The sequence below is a fragment of the Oryx dammah genome, unplaced genomic scaffold (genome assembly GCF_014754425.2).
Source record: "Oryx dammah isolate SB20612 unplaced genomic scaffold, SCBI_Odam_1.1 HiC_scaffold_8, whole genome shotgun sequence".
Taxonomy (NCBI): domain Eukaryota; kingdom Metazoa; phylum Chordata; class Mammalia; order Artiodactyla; family Bovidae; genus Oryx; species Oryx dammah.
Window position 1 is genome coordinate 54,065,185 of NW_024070192.1, and position 24,702 is coordinate 54,089,886.

Below are 24,702 nucleotides of genomic sequence, written 5' to 3' on the forward strand. Positions count from 1 at the left end.
AAATTCTCCAAAATGTTGTACAGCTTCAGTGCAATCTATATAAAAAATCTAACTGCTGTCTTTGCAGAAATGAACAAGCTTATCCTTAAATTCACAGGAAATTTCAGGGGACCCCATATAGCTTAAACAACCTTGAAAAAGAAAAGAAGTGAGGATGTCATACTTTCCAATTTCAAAACTTGCTACAAAGCTACGATAACCCAACACTGTGATACTGTCAAAAGGATACATACTTGAAGTGAAGTGACGTGAAAATCACGCAGTCGTGTCCGATTATTTACGACCGCATGGACAATATAGTCCATGGAATTCTCCAGGCAGAATACTGGAGTGAGTAGCCTGTCCCTTCTCCAGGGGACCTTCCCAACCCTGGGACTGAACTCAGGCCTACCCACACTGCAGGCAGATTCTTTACCAGCTGAGCTGCAAGGGAAGCCCAAGAATACTGGAGTGGGTCGCCTAGTCCCTCTCCAGAGGATCTTCTCGACCCAGGAATCAAACTGTGGTCTCTTGTATTGCAGGCAGAATCTTCACTAACTGAGTTATCATACATAGGTCAATGGAATAAAACTGAAAACCCAGAAATAAACCCATACATCTATGTGTGATCAATTGTTCTGTGACAAGGAAGCCAAGGCCAATCATTGGTAAAAGAATAACCGTATCAACAAATGTTGCTAGGAATTGGATATCCACATGCTTTTGCATGAAGTTGGAGGCCTATCTCATGGCATAAACAAAAGTTAATTCAAAATCAGTCCAAGACTACATATAAGAGCTAAAACTATTGAACTCTTGGAAGAAAACATAAGTATAAACATTTGTGACCTTGGATTAGGCAAGCGTTTCTTAAATATAAAACCAAAAGCACAAGCCAATAGAAGAAAATACAAAGTAAACTTCATCAAAGTAAAAACTTTTCAAGAAAGATCCAGTGGTTTCACTTATGTGTGGAATCTGAAAAACAAAACGAACAAATATAAAGCAGAAACAAGGTTATAGACACAGAGAACAAACTGGTGGTTACCCGAAGGGAAGGGACTGGGGAGATAAGTGAAAATAGGTTAGGGAGATTAAGGGGTATGAAATTCTAGTTATGAAATAAATGTCACAGCAATGTAATGTACGACACAGGGATAGAGTCAATAATATTTCAGTAGCTTTATATAATGACAGATGGTAATTACACTTATGGTGATCATTTTATAATGTATAAAAATACCAAATCACTGTTGTATACCTGAAAATAATATAATACTCTAAGTCAATTATACTTCAATAAAAAATTTAAACTCATGTATCAGAGAACACTATCAAGAAAGTATTGGGTTGGCCAAAAAATTCATTTGGGCTTTTCCGTAACAACTTACAGAAAAGCCTGAACAAATTTTTTTTGGCCAATCCAATAAAAAGACAACACACTTCTGTGTGTTCCAGAGAAAAAAAATCTGGCGGTCCCAGTGGTTAAGACTCTGCTTCCACTGCAGAGGCACAGATTTCATCCTTGGTCAGGGAATGAAGATCTCTCATGCTGTATAGCCCTCCAAAATTTTTGATTTAAAAAATTTAAAAATTAAATTTAAATGTAAAAAAATGGAAGAAAATACTTGTAAAGCGTACATATGAATAAAAGTCTAGTATCCAGAATATATCAATAGCTCTTATAACTCAACAACAAAAAGACAATCCAATTTTTAAATAACAAAGGCTTTGAAGAGATATTTCTCCAAAGAACATATACAAATGGCCAATAAGTGCATGAAAAGATGCTCAACATCATTAGTCACTAGGGAAATCAAAACTATAGTGAGATACCACTTCACCCCCACTAGAATGATTATATATCATCAAAAAGGCAAACAATATTAAGTGTTGGTGAAGATGTGAAGAAATTGCAACCCTCATGATTTGCTGGTGAGAATGTAAAATGTTGCAACCACTGTAGAAAATAATTTGACATTTCCTCAAAAAGTTAAACATAGAATTTCCACATGTCCCAGAAATTACTCTCCCTAGGAACTGAAAACAGATATCCAAACAAAAATTTGTACGCAAATACTCACAGCGGTGTTATGCACAATAGCCGAAAGATGGTAACAAGCTGTATGTCCATCACTGATGAATGGATAATCAAAATGTGGTACATCTATGCAGTGGAATATTATTCATCCATAAAAAGCAATGAAGTACTGATTCATGCTACGACATGGATGAAACTTGGTAGCTGCTGAGTGAAAGAGGCCAGACCCCCAAATCCACACACTTCGATGCAATGTTCAGAGTGGGAAAATCCGTAGAGATAGAAAGCAGATTAGTGTGGGTCAGGAGTTGGGAGAAGATGAAATGGGAGTGATGGTTTAATGAGTGTGGGGTTTCTTTGGCAGGTATGATCATGTTCTGTCATTGGCTGGCGGTGATGGTCGCAAAACATCGATGCTAAAAAAAAATCACTGAATTGTACACTTGAAAGTGGTTGAAATGATGACTTTTGTATTATAGTTTAAAAGAAAAATACATGGCGAGTCAAGGTGTTTGCTGGTGGACTCAGTTTCACCAAGAATAAAGGTAATCTGACTCTCTAGTCCCTGCATACATTTTGAGGCCCCTATTTTTAACCCTCTTATGACTTTGATCACACATGGCTCTCCACAAGATTGTAAACTTTATGAGGGCAGGGTTGGAGCCTGAATCCCAGAAGTCTATCCCAGTACAGACAAAACACTGGAAACAGTGGGGCGTCAAAAACTCAGAGATGCCACAGAGACAGCTGATCTAAGGGGAAAATAGTACAACCTTTGCTCCTGTCCAAATCTACCGGTCCCTCTTAGAGTAACAGTATGAGAAGAAAAAGAAACTTCCCCCCAACCCTGCCGCAAACACGTGATAGCACAGAGAAACAATCTGAATTCCCTCATCTTCCCTTCCTTCAAATTCTAAGGCATCAGGGCTGGAAAAGAAAGCATCTCTTGCAATGGATGCTAAGGTTACCGAAGGGAAATCACGTTGATTATTGAAATGTGAAGATCCATCCACTCAAAGCGCCAGGAGCTATAAAAAGCAGAATGAGCCATCTCCATGGAAGAATCAGGCAGCCTTTCAGGGGTTATGATGGCAGCGCTCGGAATGCTCATTTCAGAGCAAGTAGGAAAAAAGTAAAAGCTGAAACTATACTTCATCACCTGACATTTTCCCCATCCTCTCCGGGCTTGGCTAACCTCCACTCTCAGATTCTTGGATACTTGACTCATGTTCCTCTCGCGCCACATTGAAGGTATATCTTGGGGTGTGGGCTAGAGTTTCAGCCGCATCAAAATCTGCTAGTTGCCCACTCAGGATCTTACCTGGGTTCAGTCTCACAGCCTCTTGCATTTCTCCAACCAGACATGTCCCTAGGTCTTGGCTGAAGCTGACCTCTCTCCCAACACCACCATTCTGAGTAACTGACCCTTATTCTTCCTCAAGACTCAGCTGAGACTTCCTCTCCAGAGGGAAGTCCTTTCTGATCCCAGGTTGCATAAGACTACCCTGTTTCCATCTTCACAGCCTCCGGGACCACTCAGCAGAGCCCACCCCTGTTCCCTGCCTTTTCTCACCAGCCTGTGAGTGCTTTGAAGGCAAAGGAGCTCTGAGTTGACTGTCTTTATTTAAATCAATAACCAAGTAAACCCTCTAGGCCATGTCTCCTCCTTCGTGAAATAATGGGGTTGGACAAGATCCTTGATGTGGTCTGAATACAGCCCACAGATTGATTTGGCTGACACAGTATTTATTGTATTTAAGCAAGTCTTTGAAAATTGGGAAAGTTTATAGTAAAGTCTTGATCTCTGCCTTATCTTGAAAGCTTGAGTGATTTGGCAGCTTTGGGCTTCATTCGTGGATGGAGCAGTCCGATGCCTCTCTAGGTGGGGTGTATATTGGTCCCTCACTCATCTAGATTTCTGAAGGCATTGAACTTGAGTCCTGGTCTAGGTGTCTTCTGCAGCTCCAGACCTGCGGCTCCACCACTCCCTGTTTCCAATTTCTCTTCTTTTTCTTTCATCCAATCAACATCATCACTTTTTTTAATCTTGGTGAGAGCCAGTGAATTGAGACCTTCAACTTGCCTTGTTCTATTTGTTCATCTGTTTACTGTCTTTGTACTTTCAGGCAGTGGTCACAAGCCTCCCTGTTATTTCCTAAAAATTAATCACTAGGTACAAGTTAATAATCCCTGAAAACCATTAATGCCAGTCCTCTAAAAGGCACTATGGCTTTTAGGTTAAAAAGCACCCTCCTCTTTCCCAGCACTGAACTGGGAGCGGTAAATGCCAATTTCCAAAGCACATTTCAAAGGTAATCCAACTGAATATGGACTTCTTAAAAGTACCTCAAATTCCTGAGCAAATCCTACCTATATATAACCACTTAAGCAATTTCAAATACATTTCCATTGCATAATTATGCAAGGGCTTTGGTCATAAAACATGCTGCTGCAAACTTGAATGAAATCACCAGAGATTGTTACTCATAAGAAAAATGCCCAGTTGCAAGGATACCTGTCATCAATTCCTCAGTGGATTTCCATCTTGTCATTTCTCACCAACCGAGTGGCCCCAATCAGTCCAAACTCAGCTCGTCGGAAAGGCTGTACAGAACTGGAGAGCCCCCTGCCCGGAGAGGAAACTCAATTAGCATCTAGCTGGGCCTAAGCAGATTGGCTCGTAATGCTGGGGATTTTGAGCTTGAAAGCACAAGTCATTATGTTTCTGTATATTAGTGAAAAGGGACCATTCTTTCCTCCAGAAACCTGCTGTTCCTCCTACATTCCCTATCGACAGGGTTTAGGGCAGCGGTTCTCATCCTTAGCGTACATTAGAAACTCTGGGGCTTTTTTTGAAAGAGCTGAAGTTCAGACACCACTGATGACCAACTCAGCCAGACTTTCAGAAAGGGAGCCAGCCGACATCAGGATGAGATGCTGATCCGGATCCCAGAGCACAGCCTCGTTATTGGGCTGCTGTTACTGTGGTCCCTGGACCAACTGCCTCAGCATCACTTGGGAGCTTGATAGAAATGCAGTAGACTGATCCAGAAACTCTAGTTCTGAGCACAGTCATCTCCAGCAGAACAGGCATTCCAGTTGATTCTAATATATGCTAAGGTTTGCGGACCAGAGGTGTCATGGATTCAGTCAGGTTTGGGTTTCTCTCAAGCCCACCACTTACTAACTCCGGGACCTGAGGCAAGTGCTTTCCCTAGCTGAGGCTCAGTTTTCACATCCATAAAATGGGTATAATGAGGAATTAAATGGGACAGTGCACAGAGTGCATTTGATATGCTTTCTAATATAGAATCAGCACCCAATTAAATGTCAGCGAATATCATCCAGGTCTCCAACTCAGACGTTTATTTCCATTTCCCTTCCCCATCACGCCCCCTCCCAACACCAATCCTTAACCAAGTCTAAACATCTTTCACTCATTTTTTTATATTTACTTATTTGGCTGCGTTGGGTCTAAGTTGTCACACAGAGGATCTTTGCTGCAGCGCGTGGGAGCTTTTTGTTGCAATGTCTGAGCTTCTCTCTAGTTGTGGTACTTGGGCTCAGTACTGCAGCACTCGGGCTTAGTCACCCTGAGGCGTGTGGGATCTTGGTTCGGTGGCCAGGGATCGACCCCATGTCCCCTGCACTGGAAGGCAGATTCTTAGTCCCTGGACCACCAGGGAAGTCCTCTGTCATTCACTCTAATACTCCCTCACTTCTCCACTCCTTCCACCACTGCCTTTAAGTGAAAGATCTCATCACCCTGCACTGATGGGAGATACAGATTCTGCACAAGGGCTGATGCCAGCAAAGAGACAACAAAGGGGAAGAGACGAAGGAGCCTTGTGGACGCCAGAATCAGAGTCCCTCCCGAGGAAGAGGCTGAGCCAACGCCGGTCTATTCTGTCAGCCCTTTCCTTCTGGAATTTCACGCTGAGTCACAAGTTCGGCCCTGAAATTTTAAGAAAACCCTTAAGCCTGCAGACCTGCTGCCCAAGCCGCAGAGTCAGAGCCGGAACTCCCTGAGTTACTTGTTGGGGCCCCAGGCAGACTTGAGACCTGCTGGAAACGTCTCCTGGCCTCTTCTCAGCAGCTCCCCCCCTCCCCCAGCCAGGAAGTGAGAAAGCCACGTTGAAGACCTAGGCCAAGGAGCCTCATTTCTAAATGAGTCTCAATTGATTCGTCCACGAATCCCACCTCCAGGTGGACCCTCGTGCCTCCCCCTGGAAGAGCAAGATTGCCTGGCGGGAGAAACAGCCTCTCACCTGTTCCTCTGGGTAACTGTGCAGAAACTGTCTCCCCAGGCAGCAGTCACAGGGATGGAATCAACGAGAAAGGGGGGCTGGGGGCCGAGGCTTGGTGCCACAGGGAATGAGGCTTCACTGTGGCCACGCGTGTTGGGACCCCAGCACCTCCATCCTGTGCCTCAGGCTCACCGGGCACCTTCCCACCCTCGGGCCTCAGGCTGGTCCTTGCCTCTTCCTGGCTCCTGCCCCCGGCCCCCGCCACGAGTCCACAGAGCACCCCCCATCTCCTCCACCCTTGGGTTCAAGCATCGCCTCTCACTGAGCTGGCCTTGACCAGCCTGTTCACAGCAGAACAGCCCCCACAGTGCCATGCACGCCCTCTCCACCTGCATATCCTTCCCTCACTGTGCTCTTCTTTTTGCTGTTAGCTACCGTCTTTGAGCTCAGAGCCTCTCAAGCTTGAGTTACATCAGCATCATCTGAAGGGCTTGTTAGAACACAGGCCGTTCCCCCAGAGGGTCTAACAAGCCCTCGAGCGACACTGCTGCTGCCCATCCAGGGACCTGGCTTATGTACCACAGACCCTGCTGGATGCAACCCCACGGCGGGCTGGAGAGGGTGGTCTTGAGAGTCGAACATTCCTGGGTCCAAGTACTAAGTCCACCACTTCCCAGCTGTGACCTTGGGCAGATTAGGGACAGTCCTTGGTTTCCTTGACTGTAAACAGGATGGTCAGGACTGGTACCAAACTTGCAGGGCCCAGTGTAAGAAACACACATGGAAACACACAGTTCAGTTCAGTTCAGTCCCTCAGTTGTGTCCGACTCTTTGCGACCCCATGAATCACAGCACACCAGGCCTCCCTGTCCATCACCAACTCCCGGAGTTCACTCAGACTCACGTCCATCGAGTCAGTGATGCCATCCAGCCATCTCATCCTCGGTCGTCCCCTTCTCCTCCTGCCCCCAATCCCTCCCACCATCAAAGTCTTTTCCAATGAGTCGACTCTTCGCATGAGGTGGCCAAAGTACTGGAGTTTCAGCTTCAGCATCATTCCTTCCAAAGAAATCCCAGGGCTGATCTCCTTCAGAATGGACTGGTTGGATCTCCTTGCAGTCCAAGGGACTCTCAAGAGTCTTCTCCAACACCACAGTTCAAAAGCATCAATTGTTCAGCTCTCAGCCTTCTTCACAGTCCAACTCTCACATCCATACATGACCACAGGAAAAACCATAGCCTTGACTAGACGGACCTTAGTCGGCAAAGTAATGTCTCTCCTTTTGAATATGCTATCTAGGTTCAGTTCAGTTCAGTTCAGTTCAGTTCAGTCTCTCAGTCGTGTCCGACTCTTTGCGACCCCATGAATTGCAGCACGCCAGGCCTCCCTGTCCATCACCATCTCCCGGAGTTCACTCAGACTCACGTCCATCGAGTCCATGATGCCATCCAGCCATCTCATCCTGGGTCGTCCCCCTCTCCTCCTGCCCCCAATCTCTCCCAGCATCAGAGTCTTTTCCAATGAGTCAACTCTTCGCATGAGGTGGCCAAAGTAGGTCATAACTTTTCTTCCAAGGAGTAAGCGTCTTTTAATTGCATGGCTGCAGTCACCATCTGCAGTGATTTTGGAGCCCCAAAAAAACACACAACACCCTGCTAAAAAACGATGATGGATTTCCAGGTGTTGACAGCAGAGTATTAAACTGAGTGCCGGGCTCCTTCTGAGCCCAGGGCCCTGCATGCTGACCCTGTTTGCATGCCCGAGCTGCTGGGCCTGGGTGTGATAATAAACAGTGTCCGGTTTATTAGGCTGCTGTGAAGACCAGTCAGCAGAGGTTATGGGGAAGCACCTTATACAGTTCCTGGAGTAGAGTTGAAAACACGACTGTCCCTCCTTACGTAACTTTTAAATTTTATTTATTGCTTATTTACGGCTGTGTGGAGAGTGGAGACTACTCTCTAGCTGCAGTGCCAGGCTTCTCTCTGCAGGAGGTCCCTTTGCTTCGGAGCACAGGTGCCAGGCGCCCAGGCTCAGTAGTGGTGGCCCACGGGCTTGGCTGCCCCAGGGCTTGTGATATCTTCCCGGACCAGGGATCGAACCTGCATTCCTTGCATTGGCAGGTGGATTCTCAACCACTGGCCCACCCAGGAAGCCCTCCCTCCTAAAATCTTACCTTCCTTTTCCACCATCTGTTACCTCTCAGAGGGAGCTTTCTGGGTACACAGCTTCAGTCCTCGCCCTCAAGCTTGGTCCTCCTGGGAGCTGGCGGCAAAGCCCTCCCAGCCCAGCACTCAGGCTGCGGCTGCAGACTGCTGGCGCTGCTGCTCCCAGGAGTGAGGGAGCAGACCCGCTTCCAGGGACCCTTTGTTGCCTGGGTAGTCCCAGTGGGGACGTTCCGGGAGATACAGGCTGGACCATAGGAGAGAGCAAAGGCCAGCCCATGGCTGGGCTGCTGGCCCCAGAACTGCTCCCCAGGAATGAGGGTGAGCCAACAGGTGGGCAGGGTGACTGCTTAGCTCCCTTGGGGTTGACAGAAACCCACGCTGGACTGGTGGCTTGCTCCTCCCACCCATCCGAGGGAACAAACCAAAGGACACATTTCTATACCTGGAGCACCCCTTTCTCTAGCTTTACTACGTTAGCTCACCCTGCAGACTCTCAAACTATCAGACCGGGCAGAAAAGACCAGCTCCTCCGTGGGTGCTGAGCTGGGGGGGCTTGTTGAGCAGCAGGGAGAAAGCAAGAACCTGGCCCCCGGGCACCACCTTGACCCCAGTCCTGAGCGCTGTCGGCTCCTCCAACCACCCCCCCCCACCCACCCCACCAGCCTAGGCCGAGAGCCAGCTGAGGCCTTGCCCCACCGCAAACAACGACGGACACCCAGCCTCCTGCAGCGGACACGTGACTGCAGCAAACAGGGTGGGTGGGAGGGGTGGGGGCAAGTGGGGCCGTGCAGCTCCCGCTTTAAGTAAAATCTCAACCATAAAAACCTACAGCTTCATGCCAAAGACAGGGTCACATTTTTCAACAGCCTCATCCTATTATCGCCCACTAAATTTCTTTTTGAAGTCAACTCCCCAGGTAAATAATGTAATTCAATTCTCAAAACATCCCTTGTGCTTCGTCTTTCAGAAACAGCCACGTCTGTCTTGGGAAGTAGTGAGCACACACACACATGGGTGTCTTGTGCACACGTGCAGCTCACAGTAAGGGGGGCCCGCTGGCCCAGGAATTGCATGGCCTCCCCGCTGCAGGGGAAGCCCTGTGATGGCACTCCCTCGCTCTGTCACCCCGCACGAGGTCCTTGTCTTTCTGCTGTGCCTTTTTCTCTTTCGTGCCTGGAGGAGTCGTGAAGATGGGCGATAATGAAAATTAACGAGGTGCCTGACGCAGGGTAATAGCTAATCAGAGCAAATGGGTAAGGTAGCTAGAATGGCCACACCAAGCAGGAAATGCACCCGGCATGTGGAAGCTGCCCCCCAGATGTCCGCTGAGAGTAGTCGAGGACCCTGAGTTGGATCCCATGGGGCTTTGCCTGATCCCACATGGAGAAAAGCAAAGCGGGATTGCTTCCTCTCCCTCCTTCCTCCGGCGGTCTCCTTCTGGGGTTTGTAGCCTTTTCCCGACCTCACTAACTGGGAGAACACCTCCCTTGGGTGTTCTCACCATCACTTGGATGGCTGGAGGATGAGGAAAGTCTGAAGTACAGCGATGTGATGGTTAATTTTATGACTCATTTTGCCCGGGGCCGAGGGAAGCCCAGGTAACTGGAGACTTCCCTGGTGGGCCGGTGGTTAAGAACCCTCCTTGCAATGCAGGGAATACAGGTTCAATCCTTGATCCAAGAGGATCGTACATGCCACAGAGCAACTAAGCATCACAACCACTGAGCCCCCACACTCTGGAAGCCACAAGCCACAACTAGAGAGTCTATGCGCTGAAATGGAAGAGCGCCCAAAACACAAGGAGAGTTCCACACGCCACAGCTAAAACCCTACACAGCCAAGGAAGTAAAGTTGTTGTTGTCTTTGTTCCGTCGCTCACTCATGTCCAACTCTTTGTGACCCCATGGACTGCAGCACGCCAGGCTTCCCTGTCCATCACCATCTCCCAGAGTTTGCTCAAACTCATGTTCATTGGGTCGATGAGGCCATCCAACCATCTCATCCTCTGTTACCCACTTCTCCTCCTGCCTTCAATCTTTCCCAGAATCAGGGTCTTTTCCCAGTGAGTCAGCTCTTCCCATCAGGTGGCCAAAGTATCAGAGATTCAGCTTCAGCATCAGTCCTTCCAAAGACTATTCAAGATTGATTTCCTTTAGGATTGACTTGTTTGATCTCCTTGCTATCCAAGGGACACTCAAGAGTCTTCTCTAACACGACAATTCCAAAGCATCAATTCTTTGGCACTCCGCCTTATTTATAGCCCAACCCTCACATCCGTATGTGACTACTGGAAAAACCATAGCTTTGACTATATGGACCTTTGTTGGCAAAGTGATGTCTCTGCTTTTTAATATGCTGTCTAGGCTTGTTATTACAGCTTTTCTTCCAAGGACAAGTGTCTTCTAATTTCATGGCTACAGTCACCGTCCAGAGTGATTTTGGAGCCCAAGAAAATAAAATCTGTCACTGTTTCCACTTTTTCCTTTTCTATTTGCCGTGGAGTAATGGGCCTGGAAAATCCCATGGACAGAGGAGCCTGGAAGGCTGCAGTCCGTGGGGTCGCTAAGCGTTGGACACGACTGAGCAACTTCACCTTCACTTTTCATTTTCATGCATTGAAGAAGGAAATGGCAACCCACTCCAGTGTTCTTGCCTGGAGAATCCCAGGGACAGCGGAGCCTGGTGGGCTGCTGTCTATGGGGTCGCACAGAGTCGGACACGACTGAAGCGACTTAGCAGCAGCAGCAGCAGCAGCAGCAGCAATTGGCCTGGATGACATGATATTAGTATTTTTTAGTGCTGACTTTTAAGCCAGCTTTTTCACTCTCCTCATTCACCCTCATCAAGAGGCTCTTTAGTTCCTCTTTGCTTCCTGTCATTAAAGTGGTATCATCTGCATATCTGAGGTTGTTGATATTTCTGGTAATCTTGATTCCAGCTTGTGCTTCATCCAGCCTAGCTTTTAACATGAGGTACTCTGCATATAAGTTAAATAAGCAGGGTGACAATATACAGCCTTGACGTACTCCTTTCCCAATTTTGAACTAGTCAGTTGTTCAATGTAAGTTTCCAACTGATGCTTCTTGACCTGCATACATGTTTCTCAGGAGACAGGAAAGGTGGTCTAGTATTCCCATCTCTTTAAGAATTTTCCACAGTTGTTATAATCCACACAAATACTTCAGCATAGTCAATAAAGCAGAAGTAGATATTTTTGGAATTTCCTTGCTTTTTCTATGGTCCAACGGATGTTGGCAATTTGTTCTCTGGTTCCTCTGCCTTTTTTAAACTCAGCTTCAGTCAGTTCAGTTCAGTCGCTCAATCATGTCTGACTCTTTGTGACCCCCTGGACTGCAGCACGCCAGGCTTCCCTGTCCATCACCAACTCCCAGAGCTTACTCATACTCATGTCCATCGAGTTGGTAACGCCATCCAACCATCTCATCCTCTGTTGTCCCCTTCTCCTTCTGTCTTCAATCTTTCCCAGCATCAGGGTCTTTTCCAATGAGTCAGTTCTTTGCATCAGATAGCCAAACTCAGCTCATACCTCTGGAAGTCCTTGGTTCCAGACTGTTGAAATCTAGCTTGAAGGATTTTGAGCATGACTGTGCTAGCATGTGAAAAGGGCACACTTATGTGGTAGTTTGAACATTCCTTGGCATTGCCTTTCTTTGGGATTGGAATGAACTGACCTTTTCCAGAACTGTGGCCACTGCTGAGTTTTCCAAATTTGCTGGCATGTTGAGTGCAGCATTTTAACAGCATCATCTTTTAGGACTTGGAATAGCTCAGCTGGAATTCCATCACTTCCACTAGCCTTGTTTGTAGTAATGCTTCCTAAGGCCCACAACTTCACACTCCAAGATGTCTGGCTTTAGGTAAGTAACCACATCATCGTGGTTATCTGGGTTATTAAGACCCTTTTTGTACAGTTCTTCTGTGTATTTTTGCCACCTCTTCTTAATCTCTTCTGCATCTATTAGGTCCTTGTTATTTCTGTCCTTTATTGTGTCCATCTTTACATGAAAAGTTCCCTTGGTATCTCCAATTTCCTTAAAGACATCTCTAGTCTTTTCCATTCTCCTGTTTTCCTCTATTTCTTTGCGTTGTTCACTTAAGTCTTTCTTATCTCTCCTTGCTATTCTCTAGAACTCTATATTCAGTTGGGTGTATCTTTCCCTTTCTCTTTTGCCTTTAACTTTTCATCTTTTCTCAGCTATTTGTAAGGCCTCCACAGACAACTACTTTGCCTTCTTGCATTTCTTTTTCTTGGGGATGGTTTTGGTCACCTCCTCCTGTACAATGCTACAAACCTCTGTCCACAGTTCTTCAGGCACTCTGTCTACCAAATTTAATCCCTTGAATCTATTCGTTACCTCCACTGTACAATCATAAGTAAATAAGTAAATAAATATTTTAAAAAACCACATTATGTCTTGGTGTGTCTTGGAAAAGATTAGCATTTGAATCAGTAGACAAGACTAAAGAAGATCACTCTCCACAATGGAGGTGGGGACCCTCCAACCTACTGAGGGCCCTAGTGGGGCAAAAAGGCATAGAAAGAGTGGACGTGCTCGCTTTGCCTGAGTCAGGACACCCGTCTTCTCCTGCCCTGAGACATCAGTGTTCCTGGGTCTCAGGCCTTCGGGCTCAGACTGAAGTACACCACCTGCTTCCCTCCGCCTCCCGTGGGCAGAGAGCAGCCAGGGGTGCCTCATGGGAGCTGAGACCTGTGACAAATATAGAGCAACATCCGTTCAACTCTGTTTCTCAGGAGAATCATAACCCAGGCAATCCCTAAAACAAAGCAGCGCCTCAGTGGAGTTTTCTTAACAGATAGGGACCCAGTGGGGGCACCTTGAGGCCCAGGCCTCAAGGAAGCCCTGTGTAAACGTGGACATCTCTCCAAAATGTTCAGTTCAAATCCTGACACTGATGCGACCCAGGACGTGGCATCCGCCCTCCATCTCTAAACGTCGCTTCCGTGCTCGTGCGCTGCTGCCAGAATGATGGCGCCATATAACACTGCACACACACACGCCCTGTGCACGGGAAACGAGTGCAGAGGGCCACCAAAAGGCGGACAAGAGCATCACCTTAGTCTGATCAGGCCTCTGTAACACATGCCACAGACTAGGCAGCTCGTGAACAACAGAATTTTTTTTTTTAATTGGAAGGTAATTGCTTTACAATGATGTGTTGGCTTCTGCCGTACAACAAAGTGAATCAGTCATAATTAAATCCATATATAGTCCCTCCCTCCTGAGGCTCCTTCTTGCCTCCCACCCCAGCCCTCTAGGTCATTGCAGAGCTCCAGGCCAGGCTCCAGAGTCACAGAGCAGCCTCCCTCTAGCTCTCGGCTTTACAAGTTGTCGTGTTTACGCGTCCGAGCCACGCTCTCAATCCTTCCCGACTTCTCCTTCCCTGCTGTGCCATTCTTTACTTCTCTACTTCTGCGTCTCCATTCCTTCACTGCTCATTATTAGAGAAATGCAAATCAAAACTACAATGAGATATCAGTTCACACCAATCAGAATGGCCATCATCAAAAAAAAAAAAAAGACCCACAAAAACTTCAAATAATAAATGATGGAGAGGATACAGAGAAAAGGAAACCCCACTGCACTGTTGGTGGGAATATAAATCGATAGAACCTCTAAGGAGAACAGTATAGAGATTCCTTAAAACACTAGGAATAAAACTACCATATGACCCAGCGAGCCCACTTTTGAGCATACACCCTGAGGAAACAGCAGAAATTTATTCCTCACAGTTCTGCAGACACGGTGTCTGGTGAGGACCTGTCTCCTGGTTCGTGATCAGCCCATCTTCTTGCTCTGCCCTCAGGTGGCGGAAGGGGCAAGGGGACTCTGGGGTCTCTTTTATAAGGTCACTAATCCCACAGCATAATCACCTTCCAAAGGCCCCACTTCCAAACATCACGCTGTTGGGCGTTCAGTTCTAGCATAGAATCTTTGGGGGAAACAAACATTCAATGTACAGTAAGTGCTCATAATAGTTTATTTGTAATAGTTCCAAAACGGAAATAACCCAGATACCCATCAACAAGAGAACGGGTGGATAAATTGTGCACTTTCATACAATTGGAACGCTAACAATAAGAATAGATCACTGCTACACACAAAGACATGGATGGTCCATACATTATGTTCAGTGAAAGAAGCCAGACTCTGGGGAATGTACTTTGCATTACTCAATTTATGTGAAATTCAAGAATAGGCAAAACCAGTCAATGGTGATGGAAGTCATAATGGTGGTTATCTCTTGGGGGCACAGAGCACCCTCTAGGTGCTGTAAATATCCTGATCTGGTAGGGTGACAGGGATGTGTCGTGCTCAGGCCGTCACTTCAGTCGTGTCTGACTCTTTTGTGAGTCCCATGGAGTGCTCCCCACCAAGCTCCTGTGTCCATGGGATTTTCCAGGCAAGAAGACTGGAGTGGGTAGCCATGCCCTTCCTGACCAGGGATTGAACGGGCGTCTCCTGTGTCTTCTGCTGATTCTTGACTGCTGAGCCACTGGGGAAACATATGTGTGTGTGTGTGTGTGTGTGTGTGTGTGTGTGTGTGTGTACACGCCATCAAATAGTATCCCTCAGATTAGTGTACTTCACAGATACTTTGCTATATGTGTTATATTCCAATAAAAACAAAAGAATGCTTATATTCCTTTACCAGATTCTATTGTCTGTGTGAGCTGTGAACAAATAAATCCAGTAACTATCTTGGAAAAGCACTTTTAAATTGCTTTATATTATTTTTTTGTGCTAATGGGCTTAACTTTAAACATGTTTACATTTAAAATACACTACAATGTTTACGAGCCATTTTAACATGTCTTCATTGGGTAATAAACCACAGCTTAAAGAAAGGGCCCCTGGGAACCTCTGGGATGCAGACCCAGGACAGGTGAAGGCGGTGGGAGAGGTCTGTGGACTTCCAGCACACAGCTGGAGATGGGCAGCAGGGAGGGGGCAGGCTCTGCCCAAGTGCCTGTGTGGGGGCCCTGCGGGGCAGGAGGGTGGCCTGGGGGTGCCAGTCTGGGCTCCAGTCCCAGCTCAGCCCCATGCTGGCTAAGGCATCTCAGCTGAGCTATGAACCTCTGTGCCTCAGCTCCTCAGCTGCAACATGAGGGTAACAGTTTAAACAACCTCGGAGAAGGTGTCAGGAGAGTTAAATCTGCCACCAGCACCCGGCCTGGCACATTACAAGTGCTCAGTAAAGTTTCCTGATTAGCCTTAAGATGGTTGAGGGTGGATTATTGTGGGTGCAGTCTTGCCTGGACCTGCCTTAGAAATGCCTTTTCTAAAGGCAGGAGCCAAAGAAAGAAGCTTTAGGATTAACTCTTCCAAAATAGCAAATGTTCTCTCTTTGGCGTTAGGTCTAACTCTGGCTGCCTTATTACACCCCAGGAGAAATGTGTCCTCATCAAGTCACAAAAGCCTGGCTTCAACCTGCAGAGGGAACAGGGAAAAAAAAAAAAAAAAAAGCCTGAAATCCTGAAAAAGCCAATAGCTCCAGGTACACGTTATCCAGCCCATCTCTGATATGGAGGTTCGCTGAAGCATGGCTGACATGTGGTTATCTTGGGTCCTATATGTCGCTTCTGTAAATAGACTTTTGTTTTTAAAAAAATGACTGACTCGGAAAAATTGAAAGAGAGACCAGGAGTGGGGAGAAATACTTTTTCTCTCTAACCTCTCCCATGGAACTGATAGGTCTGAGAACTCCAAAGAGCCAGGCTGTTCACACATTCATTAACCGCTTGCAGCCTCTGCTTCTCCCCCGGTATGAGGGACACAGCCAGCCAGCAGAGACTAGGAGTGCAGATGCTGGAGTCAGACTCCAGGGGGCGTCTTCACACCATCACGTCCCAGCCGCTGGGCCTGGGACAGGAACTGGAGCTCCCTGGAGGGGATTATGACCCATCTCCCAGGTTCTTGTGAGGATGGTAATATATGGACGGTGTACGGAACAGTGCCTGGCATAGTGAGTACTCAATAAATGTTTGCTGCTGAGCACAAGCATAGAGCACCCAGACACAGTCTTGCAGAATAATGAGGCGGTAGTAGCTGCATCGGGCTTCCCAGGTAGCTCAGCGGCAAAGAATCCACCTGCCAATGCAAGAGATGCGGGTTCAATCCCTGGGTCAGGAAGAGTCCCTGGAGAAGGAAATGCCAACCCTCTTGAGTATTCTTGCCCGGGAAATCCACGGACAGAGGAGCTTGGTGGGCTACAGTCCGAAGGGTTGCGAAAGAGTCGGCCACGACTTTGCAACTAAACGGCAAATAGCAGTGTCAGCTGTTGTTATTGCCATTTAGACGGCCCCAGGGCGTCTGGTCTTGTGGCTGCAGGTCTCTGCTGAGAAATACAGCTTCAGGGGATGCACCAGGGATGCTTCAAGGCCTGGGAGGACACCTCCACCTTCCTGAGGTCGGCCCAACCTCCGAGGGCAGCAACCTTGCAGCTCAGAGGCATTTTAATGTCAGAGCGGGAAAAACAGGACTCAGAGCAGGGCTTGCCACCTTCTGGGATCTAATGCCTGATGGTCTGAGGTAGAGCCGATGTCATAATAATAGAAATAAAGTGCACAGGAAATGTGATGTGCTTGAGTCATCCCCAAACCACTCCCCACCGCCTCAGTCATCTGTAGAAAAACTATCTGCCAGGAAACTGGCCCGTGGTGCCAAAAAGGCTGGGAACCACTGGAAGGGCAGTGAGTCCGCAGGAGGAACCAAGGCTCAGAGAAGGCAAGCGACCTGTCCAAGGTCACAGAGCAAACTTGGGGCTGAGCTGGGAAGACAGCTCAGGGCCCGTGACTCTCTGCAGCCCTGCGTGGCCCAGTCTCCCCCCAAACCCCCTCCCTGCAGTCCGTCCTGCCAGAGCTTCTGTGTCCTCGGCCAGACCTCCCCTCCTCCCCATCTCCTGGGTGGGCTCTCCATCAGGTTACGAGCTCATCTAATTCTTGGCCACATCCTGCTGAAGACCCATTTTTCTTACTGAATCAGGCCGCCATTAGGTCCTGAAAGCCCCATAAGTCTTCTATGGATGAGCAGATCCCTTAATCTATTATTCCACAGTCCTATTTATATATATTTATCCATATGGCTATATAAATAGGGCTTTGAGACATATACGTGGCACGTTATTGCTGTAGCATGGCTGTTCTCCCCAAGAGGAAAACAAAAATGATGTATGGCTGAGGCCCTTTTCCATGCAGAAAGCGCCCGTCTGATTTATTAAGAGTTAGGTGGCAGCCACATGCTCCGGAGGTAGAGAATCTATTGCAGAGTTATCTAAGAACAGGACAGTCTCAGCTCCAGATGCCAAAAGGCAAGGCTAGGGTGTGGCAGGCGCTCACAGAGGCTTGGAGCACCTTCTCACCGGGCCCTGGCCGCTCCTGGTCTGCTAACTAACTAGGAGCGCTTTGGGTGCAAATTGAAGCCAAAAGGGAGATTTTGGTCTAAAAGTACTGGGGTGTCCGGGAATCCAGAGAGGAATATGGCCGGGTCTCTGGAATGGCTGAGTCTGGAAAGATGACACCGGCGTGTCTGTCTGTCTCTCCGGCACCTCTCCATGCCTTGCTTCCGGGTCCCTCCAGAGTGACATTCTCCACACAGAAGAAAACGTCCCCAAGTTCTCTCATTGCTTCCAGGGGCTGACTCTGTGTTTCTCTGATCCCAGGTCCAAAACCTCACGGACCTGAACTCCTGTCCTCTGCCTGGTCCAGGGGCCATAAGCGGGACCAGAGCAGCTACTGCAGGCGTCACATGGATGAGCTGGGTGCGAGGAGAAGAAGTTCCCGGGTGAAAGTGAAGGGATTTTACCTTCTGTCTTGCTCAGAAAAGGCATTTAACCTCCCTGTGCTCCCACATCCTTAAGTATAAAATCAGAATAATGGTATGCTCCATTAAGGCGGAGATTTGCGACTGTTTTTGTTCCCTGATGTATCTCCAGTGCCTAATCGAAGCCTGGAACACGGTCACGTTCCATAAATATCTAACAAATAAATGAGATATAAATCTCCAAATAAATGAATGAATGATAACTCCCTTGTAGGGTTGTTGGGAGGATTAATTGCAATAATAATAAGAACTGGCATTTAGAGGTCACGGGGTCAGAGACTGCTTTCCGCGTGTAATTTAGTACATGACGTGTGCTCAGAATAGTGCCCTGTGCACGCATGCACACGTGAGTATAAACTAGGGCCCCAGGATGCTAGGCGATGTGGCAGACAGCAAAAGCAGGATTCAGGTCCTTTCTGAAGAGATGAGGCCAGCTTCCCCGTCACCGACGTCTCTAGTGCAGCTGTTTCCAGCCACGGATGGAGAGGTGACAGGACGCTGGCGCAGGGGTGCAGGTGCGTATAAAACATGGTGATGAAGAAACAAGTTGATCACAGATACCTTTATGACCATTTCAAAATGTAATGCACGTTGCCATGTTTAATGAAATACAAATTCATTGTAAATCATTCATGAGCTCAGAGTAGCCTAGGATGGTGGCATATTTTCTCAATCATGGAAATCCATAAGTATATCTGTTTTTATGGGGAAGGTGGTGAAGTTTTAATCTTGAGTGAAAACACTCAGATTATGAGTCTCTGAGCTAGGCCTTCATCCCCACATCACAGATGAGAGACTTGGTTTGGAGGGCTAGGAATTGACTCACCCAAGGCCATCCAGCAAGTGGGGACCAACTTAGGGCAAGAACTCAGCCCTGGGACCATCAAGGTTTCCAGAGCAAAGGGTATCACATTAGAGGAATAGGGGGGTTCCACTCCCTTCTTTCCTGACAACTCCGATACAGGTGGGGTGGGAGTCAGGGGGTGTGCTCTGCTCTGGAGGCATGTAATTCTTCTCTTCTTAAATTTTTGAGTTACAATTTGCATACCATAGCAACCAAGTTCACTTGCTTTATTTGCACAATTCTATGATTTTGGGTATATTTACAGAATTGTGCAGCTATCACAACAGGCATAGAATTTTGTTTTGCTTTCTTTTGCTTTGTTTTGCTTTTGGCTCTGCAGCATATGGGATCCTATTTCTCCCATCAGGGATTAATCCCAGACCCTCTACACTGGAAGCATAGAGTCTCAACCACTGGACGGCCAGGAAAAAGGAAAAAGGAAAACCTGGACGGGCCCTGGACTTGTTGTAAGACCTTAGTCTTTCTCTCCAGGCCTCAGTTTATTCTGTAAAATGGGAACTTGTGATTAGACCTGTGGTTTTCAAAGTGTGCTTTTGGCGAAGCCCTAAAGAGGCGTCAGGCAGGCTCTGCAAATTTAGAGGCAAATGTCACCTTTCAAAGAGGTTTTAAACTGTTTTGAAACTGAAGGGAACAACACGCACACTCCAATGTGCTTTGTACAAAATATTAACCCCTTGCAGGCCGCTGGCTTCACAGACCTCAAAGTGAGCTCCCCTTTCAGCCCAGCACATCCCGAGACCGCAGGGCAGCAGCTGTTAAATCTGTTGCCGTTTCTCAACTGCTCCACTAAGGAAGTCGAGGTTTTTTTCCAATGCTGTGTAACCAAAGCAACACATAGCAATAAGTTCCCTATTGTAGAAGACAATGGCCGCCCATAATTTCAAATTTGTATTTTTTATGAATTTAATTTACAAATGCTTCCCTGGTGGCTCAGATGGTAAAGAATCCGCCTGCAATGCAGGAGACCCAGTTTTAATCCCTGGGTCAGGAAGATCCCCTGGAGAAAGGCATGGCAACCCACTCCAGTATTCTTGCCTGGATAATCCCGTGGACAGAGGAGTTTGGCGGACTACAGTCCATGGGGTTGCAAAGAGTTGGACACAACTGAGCCACTAACACTCACTCACATTTACTAATGCAATAAAATTTTTTAAAATAACCTTTTTCTTTTGCTAATTTTATATTCACAGAGGACTTATAGTCCCAAGAGTTCCTGAATACATGCATCCGATTAATTTCATTTTCTCCTAATACTTGCCATCATGCATTACAGTGCATATTTGTCAGAAATAAGAAACCGACCTGGGTGTGTTACTATTAAATGAAAGCTGGATTTTATTCATATCTCACTGTTTTTGTAAACAGTTTGCAGACACCTGGAGGAGCTGACCCATGGGGTTGACTCGACCTGGCAGCCCCAAGGGGCACAGTTCCGGCACGGTTGGCTCTACCAGGACTTGCTAAAAAGAGCCAAGTCCCCAGCTCTCAGTGTGGAAGCTTCACACCCTTTTTAGGTTGAAATTGCCTCTTCAGGCTATTCGTCCTGAAGGGACTGGGACGCTCTTCTCCAATGGAATGGACATGAGCCAGGCGTCCTCCTATTTGTTCGTTCTTTCAACAAATATTTAAGCACCTGTCACGTGCCTGGCGGTCTAGGAGCTAGTGCTACCGACGGATCAGGTAGACAAATTATTGCCCTCACAGAGCTTAGAATCGAGTGGAGGAGACAATGATAAACAAGAGAGAGAGAAATCAACTGTAGGACGTGTTAGATGGTGATGCCTGGAGGGGAAAAAAGTGGGAAAGGAGCTCTGAAAAGCTGTGGGGGTGAAAGTTTAGGTAAAGGAGGAGCAGATGTCAGAGGGAGAACATTCTAGCAGAAGGAATGGCAAGTGCAAAGGCCCTGAGGCAGGAACACACCCGTGTGCTTGAGGAACAGCAAGAGAGCTGGTGAGGCTGCAGGGAGGGTGGGGGCGGGGAGCCACTTAGGAGACTGGATGGAACGTGAGGGGCTGCCCGGAGCCTTCCAGAAACAGCAGCTAGAGACTCTTGGGCCGCACTGAGGCTCTAGGTCAGCAGCAGGGGCTGAGCACCCTCAGCGTGAGCTTTCACATGAGTGTAACCACGTGTGACTCCCGGGTACAGCCCAGAGTACACCCTGACACACAGTGGGGAGTCTCAGATATGTCCCTGCATGAAGAAAACAGGGAGAGGAGGAGTGACCTGGGTACCACGCCAGGCCAGCCGCTGGTACCTCTCCTGACCCGGCTCCCTGAGACAGGGGAGCTGCAGACACAAGGAATGGTTTTAGGTGGCCTCCCACGGCCAGCCTGCCCCCGGGAGGAGCTGATGGGGGTGAAGTGATACGGGGCAGCTCCCAGGCAGGTGCCCTGTGCCAGCGGCAGGCCCTGAACTTACCTTGGAGAAATGGACTCTGCGCCTCTTCGGGCTCTTGAGAAATAAAGAGAAACTTGGGAAGCAAGAGGAGCTTCCTACAAGTCATTGCATGGTGGGGTGGGGGGTAGAGATATTTCCACGTGAATATTAAACCCAAGTGTCCTTCTGCACGTGACTGAATAAACAAAGTGTGGTCCATCTGTTCAGTGGATCTCAGCGATAAAAAGGAAGGAGCCCCTGACGCTGGCACCAACACGGTCTCCACAAAGGAGGCCGAGTGAAAGGAGCCAGGCGGAAATGAGCACACACTGTACGATTCTGTTTATATAAAGTCCCGGGAAACACAAGCTTATCTGCAGTGACATGAAGCAGACTGCTGATCGCCTGGGGATGGGAGGGAGGTGGGGAGCAAGCAGAGGGATGGTACAGGGACTGGAGTAAATTTGGGGAGTGATGGGCATGTCCATTATCTTGGCTGGCAACGGTTTCGCAGGTGTGTCCATGCGTCAACATTTACCCGGTTGTGTGCTTTAAATACGTGCAACTTATTGTATACCAATTATGCATCAATTATACACAAAGTTGGGAAATGTAAATGGAGTAAACACTCCAAATAAAAGTTAGAGATAGAAGGGGAAAAACAAAAAGAGTGACTTTATTTTATGGTCCAAGGTTTTATTATATTTTATGTATATATCCACATTTATACATATTTAAAACATGATTACACATTCTGTATTTCATGGATAATTATAGACATGATTATATACTACAATATATATAACTTTGATGTGTTTGTATTATACAAATATATTTGATTTTTATGTATTTTATATTTTATCATATATGAGTTTATACATTTATATTTAACATGCTGTGTATAATTTATACATGGTGGTGGTGGTTGTGTCCAAATCTTTGCAACCTCACAGACTGTAGCCTGCCAGTATCTTCTGTGGATGGGATTTCCCAGGCAAGGATACTGGAGTGGGTTGCCATTCCCTTCTCCAGGGGAATCTTCCCGACCCAGGGATCAAACCCAGGTCTCCTGAATTGTAGATGGATTCTTGACTGACTGGGCCACCAGGGAGGTCTTAATTTATACATACTGTATGTTATACAGGGCCTCCCAGTGGCGCTAGTGTGCCTAGAACCCGCCTGCCAGTGCAGGAGACGTAAGAGATGCAGGTTCAACCCCGGGGTCGGGAAGATCCTCTGGAAGAGGCCATGGCGACTCACTCCAGTATCCTTGCCTGGAGAATCCCACAGACAGAGGAGCCTGGAGGCCTCCAGTCCATGGGGTAGCAGAGTCGGACACAACTGAAGCCACTTAGCGTGCATACATGTTATATAAAAGTCTGCATTTATTCATTTTCTATATTATGAACATATTCTGATGTGTACACATGTGTTTATATAGAGCATCCCAGGCTCCCTAAGGGGTGACATCGATTCAACCCCCTCATCGCACAGGCCGAAGCTCTCACCAAGATTTCTCAAAATTCCCAGCTGTTGGAAGTTGTAGGCTTCCAGCCCTGGCTGTGGCTGAATCCGCACCCCCGCACTAGCTCATAAATGAGACACGTCTTCTCTGCACACACGGCTACCCTCCAAGCAACCTCAAATACAAAGCTGCTGCTCCCCAAACTGAGTCTTCAGCGAAGGCTGCAGCGTCTCAGCAGCGTCTCCCAGCAGGCAGCTTGAAAAAGCCTCCTCTTCCTCGGGCCGCCCTGCTCGGGGCTTCTCCTGGGCCACCCCGCCCAGCCCTCCCCCATCACGGCTTCCCATTCACCTCTGTGCCCCTCCCTGTTGTACCACCTCGTCTCTGCTCCAGAGCAGGGGGAGGCTGCCTGCCCAGAACCCCTTTCCAAACTCCAAATGCTGGGTGGAACAAAAGACCAAATGAGAGGCACTTGTGTCCATGGACAGCTATGCTTTGCAGCCTCTTACATATACACACAGGTTTGTAACCACACGTGCGTGTGCATCCATGCGTATACGCACACACGCTTACACCCTCATCAACCACTGGGATGCTAACCCCCAAAGCAGCGTCTGGGCCTATCTCCCCACCCCTCGCCCGCATCCAGGGCCCGACCCCCAGCGCCTGCCTCACCCCCCTCTCTCTGAAGTGTCTCCTTCCTGTCCTAAAGTGCTGTGCAGCGTCCCCACTCTCTCCCTCCAGGGGCTTCGCTTCCTGAGTAAGTAGCGAGCCCGCCAGTACAAAGGCTGAATAAACAGTCGGTAGAAATTAACTTGAACGTTCAGGGAGAAGAACAAAGACTTTCGACGTGAGCTGGGGAGGGAATCATAATTGCTGGAGAGGGGGGAGCGGTGGGCCCCAGGCTGCCGGCGGCACACAGGCAGGGATGTTGACAGTGGCAGAGACAGGCAGGTGCGATGCTGATTTGATAAGTGGAAGGGCGAGAATTCGAATGTAATGGAGACGCTGATGGAAAGGGGAATTGGGACTGAGAAAGGGGCGGCTTCTGCAGGCAGCCAGCTGAGGACGCATGCCCGGACGGGGGCTTCCCAGCTGAGAAGGAAAGGACATCTGGAAGCGGGGTCCCCCTGGAGCCATAATTATGGCCCAGGAGGCATCCCATGGTGGTTCAAGGGGAGAGTGGCGAGGGGACCAGGAGCTGGGTCTTGAGTGTGGAAGGGAATGATGGGTCCCCTGGATCCAGGGAAAGGGGGTGGACCCCACCCTGTAAGAACCCACAGAAGCAGCTGACGATGCTGTTGTCTTCTGAGAGACTTCTCCAGAGAACCACTCAGCTGGTGCTGCCTGTATACCACTTAGCAGCTGAAGGGTATAAATAATAAACAAAACATCAAGTGCATCCCCGATGCCAGAAACTTTATGTTAAACTCCCACAATTTGAGAAGGCGCTATTATTATTGACTCTAATTCACAGATGAGCAAACTGAGGCCCAGGGAGTTAAGTAACTTCCCCAAGATCACACAGCTTTTAGCCAGTCTCAGCCAAAAAAGCCAGAAGACAGTCATGGAATTCCCTTTTGAGGGTTCCATCCTCTGTTAACTGAGTTTCTATAGTATCCACTTGAGGTCTGATGGACTTCATCATTCATTCATTCAACCAAACATTTCTGAGTGCCGGTGACGTTCTGGGGCCTGTTTCA